We start from the raw sequence: 4809 nt of genomic DNA, 5'->3' as shown, positions 1-4809 counted from the left end.
AGGACTCCCATGAACCTCTCAAAGGGGTACATATTGTGTAGAAATACGGGGCCCAGAATGACAATCTCGTCAACTAGATGAACTAGGACGTGCGTCATGATATTGAAGAAGGATGGTGGGAACACCAGCTTGAAACTGATAAGACATTGCACCACATCACTCCTTAGCCTTGGTATGATTTCCGGATCGATCACCTTCTGAGAGATTGCATTGAGGAATGCACATAGCTTCACAATGGCTAATCGTACGTTTTTCGGTAGAAGCCCCCTCAATGCAACCGAAAGCAGTTGCGTCATAATCACATGGCAGTCATGAGACTTTAGGTTCTGAAACTTTTTCTCTGCCATATTTATTATTCCTTTTATATTAGACGAGAAGCCAGTCGGGACCTTCATACTAAGCAGGCATTCAAAGAAGATTTCCTTCTCTTCTTTGGTAAGAGCATAGCTGGCAGGACCTTCATACTGCTTTGGAGGCATGCCGTCTTTTTCGTGCAAACGTTGTAGGTCCTCCCGTGCCTCAGCTGTATCTTTTGTCTTCCCATACACGCCCAAGAAGCCTTGCAGGTTCACGCAAAGGTTCTTCGTCACGTGCATCACGTTCATCAAAGAGCGAACCTCTAGGTCTTTCCAGTAGGGTAGGTCTCAAAATATAGATTTCTTCTTCCACATGGGTGCGTGTCCCCCAGCGTCACTAGGAACAGCTAGTCCGCTAGGACCCTTTCCAAAGATTACGTGTAAATCATTGACCATAGCAAGTACGTGATCACCGGTATGCATGGCGGGCTTCTTCCGATGATCTGCCTCGCCTTTGAAATGCTTGCCTTTCTTTCGACATTGATGGTTGGTCGGAAGAAATCGACGATGGCCCAGGTACACATTCTTACTGCAGCTTGCCAGGTATATACTATCGGTGTCAAATAAACAGTGCGTGCATGCGTGGTATCCCTTGTTTGTCTGTCCTGAAAGGTTACTGAGAGCGGGCCAATCATTGATGGTCACGAACAGCAACGCCTTTAGGTTAAATTCCTCATGTTTTGGCTCATCCCACGTACGTACACCGTTTCCATTCCACAGCTGTAAAAGTTCTTCAACTAATGGCCTTAGGTACACATCAATGTCGTTGCCGGGTTGCTTAGGGCCTTGGATGAGAACTGGCATCATAATGAACTTCCGCTTCATGCACATCCAAGGAGGAAGGTTATACATACATAGAGTCACGGGCCAGGTGCTGTGATTGCTGCTCTGCTCCCCGAAAGGATTAATGCCATCCGCGCTTAAAGCAAACCATACGTTCCTTGGCTCACTTGCAAACTCATCCCAGTACTTTCTCTCGATTTTTCTCCACTGCGACCCGTCAGCGGGTGCTCTCAACTTCCCGTCTTTCTTACGGTCCTCACTGTGCCATCGCATCAACTTGGCATGCTCTCTGTTTTTGAACAGATGTTTCAACCGTGGTATTATAGGAGCATACCACATCACCTTCGCAGGAACCCTCTTCCTGGGGGGCTCGCCATCAACATCACCAGGGTCATCTCGTCTGATCTTATACCGTAATGCACCGCATACCGGGCATGAGTTCAGATCCTTGTACGCACCGCAGAAGAGGATGCAGTCATTAGGGCATGCATGTATCTTATGCACCTCCAATCCTAGAGGGCATACGACCTTCTTTGTTGCGTATGTACAGTCGGGCAATTCGTTATCCTTTGGAAGCTTCTTCTTCAATATTTTCAGTAGCTTCTCAAATCCTTTGTCAGGCACACCATTCTCTGCCTTCCACTGCAGCAACTCCAGTACGGTACCGAGCATTGTGTTGCCATCTTCGCAACTGGGGTACAACCCTTTTTTGTGGTCCTCTAACATGCGATCGAACTTCAGCTTCTCCTTTTGACTTTTGCATTGCGTCCTTGCATCGACAATGACCCGGCGGAGATCATCATCATCGGGCACATCGTCTGGTTCCTCTTGATCTTCAGCAGCTTCGCCCGTTGCAGCATCATCATGCACGTCGTCTAGTTCCTCTTGATGTTCAGTAGCATCACCGTATTCAGGGGGTACATAGTTGTCATCGTACTCTTCTTCTTCGCCGTCTTCCATCATAACCCCTACTTCTTCGTGCCTCGTCCAAACATTATAGTGTGGCATGAAACCCTTGTAAAGCAGGTGGGTGTGGAGGATTTTCCGGTCAGAGTAAGACTTCGTATTCCCACATATAGGGCATGGACAACACATAAAACCATTCTGCTTGTTTTCCTCAGCCACTTCGAGAAAATCATGCACGCCCTTAATGTACTCGGAGGTGTGTCTTGAACCGTACATCCATTGCCGGTTCATCTGCGTGCATTATATATAATTAAGTGTGTCAAAAATCATTACAGAACATCATGAATAGATAATTAAGTGACCAAATTAATAGAAGTTCATCATCACATTAAAACCAAAGTACATACATAGTTCTCATCTAACAACATAAAGCTCTGCAGAGCATCTAAATTAATTAAACCATACACTGAAACTATGTAAAACATTTCAATGCGAAAACAAATGCGATCATAATCGCAACCAATGTAACAACTGATCCAACGGCATAATAATACCAAGCCTCGGTATGAATGGCATATTTTCTAATCTTTCTAATCTTCAAGCGCATTGCATCCATCTTGATCTTGTGATCATCGACGACATCCGCAACATGCAACTCCAATATCATCTTCTCCTCAATTTTTCTAATTTTTTCCTTCAACAAATTGTTTTCTTCTTCAACTAAATTTAACCTCTTGACAATAGGGTCGGTTGGAATTTCCGGTTCAACAACTTCCTAGATAAATAAAATCTATGTCACGTTGGTCGGCATAATTGTCATAAACAATAAATGAACCAATAGTTATGAAAAGATAATATATACCACATCCGAATCATAGACAGGACGAGGGCCGACGGGGGCGGATACCAAAACCATCACACTATATAAGATGCAATAATAAAATTAAGAAAATTATACAAGTATCTATATAAATATACAAGTATCTATATAAATATACAAGTAAGAATTTGTTTTTCCTTTCAGAAAGAAGATAAGAACAAGAGGCTCACCACGGTGGTGCCGGCGACGAGATCGGCGCAGGCGACCGACGGCGGTGAAGACGGGGACGGGACGTCACGGACCGCTAAACCTAGACAAATATTGAGGAAAATGGAGCTTGGAGGTCGAGCTTGGAGAGGAGAAAGCTTAAGTAGTGTGGCTCGGGCATTCCATCGAACACCTCGTGTGCATAGGAGGTGAGCTAGAGCACCACCAAAGCTCTCCCCTCGCCGACCACGAAAAACAGAGCATTGGGAGTGCTCTGCTCGCGGGCGAGGGGTAGATATAGGCAACTAATTGGTCCCGGTTCGTGCCACGAACCGGGACTAAAAGGCAGCCTTTGGTCCCGGTTCATGCCACCAACCGGGACCAATGGTGGTGGGCCAGGAGCGAGACGCATTGGTCCCGGTTCGTCCCACCAACCGGGACCAAAAGGTCCAGCCGAACCGGGACCAATGGCCCACGTGGCCCGGCCGGCCCTCGGGGCTCACGAACCGGGTCCAATGCCCCCATTGATCCCGATTCTGGATTGAACCGGGACTAATGGGCTGACCCGGCCTGGACCATTGCCCCCTTTTCTACTAGTGATGCGATTCGTCAAAAAAGTATAGAAAAATAAAAGGGAATCGTTTGGGTTCGGCGCGCCTGCCCAACGCTCAGCCGGTCTCTTTCCTAGCTACGCTCATGGGGCCACAGGCAGAGCTCATCTCCCACCCACCGCTTCTTTTGGAAAGTCTATCCTCCACGCACTTCTCTTTCCTCATGCCTCACATCTCTCCTCCCAAATACCAGTCTGCCATGAAATCACTCTCTCTTTTTTCCTCTGACTCCACGCCAACGAGCAAGCCACTCCGGTTAGCCAGCGCCACCCCTTGAACCTTCCCCTTAGTCTATCCCCCATGATAAATGGCCACAGACGGCGGCACTCTGGGCCTGGTGATGTGCCATGCTGCAAGGGGGCAGGTTCCCGTGCTGGAACCGTCGTCGTGCTAGAACCATCGATGCGCCGTGCTGGAAGCTCTACGGTCGCGTGCTGGAATCCGGCCACGCATGTGCTGGAACCGGTGAAGAAAATTGTTGGAACTGGCTACTCGATTTGTTACAATCGAGGATTCAAGTCGCTGCATCCATGGCGGTGGAGGTATTTTTTTGCTGGAACCCCAGAGTTGATTTGCTGGAACCAGCTACTGGATTTGCTGGATCCGACAAAGTTTTTGTTGCGGCCGTCAGCAACAACGCACGTGTTTTTGTTGTAACCGGTGTATGTTTTTCTTGCCATCGGTGATTTGATTTGCTACAACCGTTTCATTTTTTGCTACATTTATTCACAGCAGAGTTGCGTCCTGTGACTGCGGTGACCTTTTTTGCTGCAAGCGTTGTAGTTTTTGCTACGTCCGTCGAGGATTTTTGCTACATCATGTTTTCATGGTGGAGCTGCAGGCTCGACGGCGGCGATAATGATTTTGTGTTGCAACCATCTTTGCTTTTTGCTACGACCTATGGATTTTTTGCTACATACATTCTTTTTTTTATCTGAGATGGTGTGCTTCATCTGACAACAAAAGATGGTGAGCGCATGACACCAACGCGAGCGCGGCGGCGTGGAGGAGGACATGGGTGCTGCCGGCCTGCCGCGCCTCGCCAGGGGCGCTCACACGAAATGGCTGGGGCAGAGACATCCCGCATCGAATGAGCGGATCTGAAACTGAAGAAAACGATGATGGG

The sequence above is a fragment of the Triticum dicoccoides genome, chromosome 3B, assembly GCF_002162155.2.
Source record: "Triticum dicoccoides isolate Atlit2015 ecotype Zavitan chromosome 3B, WEW_v2.0, whole genome shotgun sequence".
NCBI classification, from domain to species: domain Eukaryota; kingdom Viridiplantae; phylum Streptophyta; class Magnoliopsida; order Poales; family Poaceae; genus Triticum; species Triticum dicoccoides.
The sequence above is the reverse complement of the archived record's forward strand: the minus strand, read 5'-3'. Positions refer to the sequence as shown.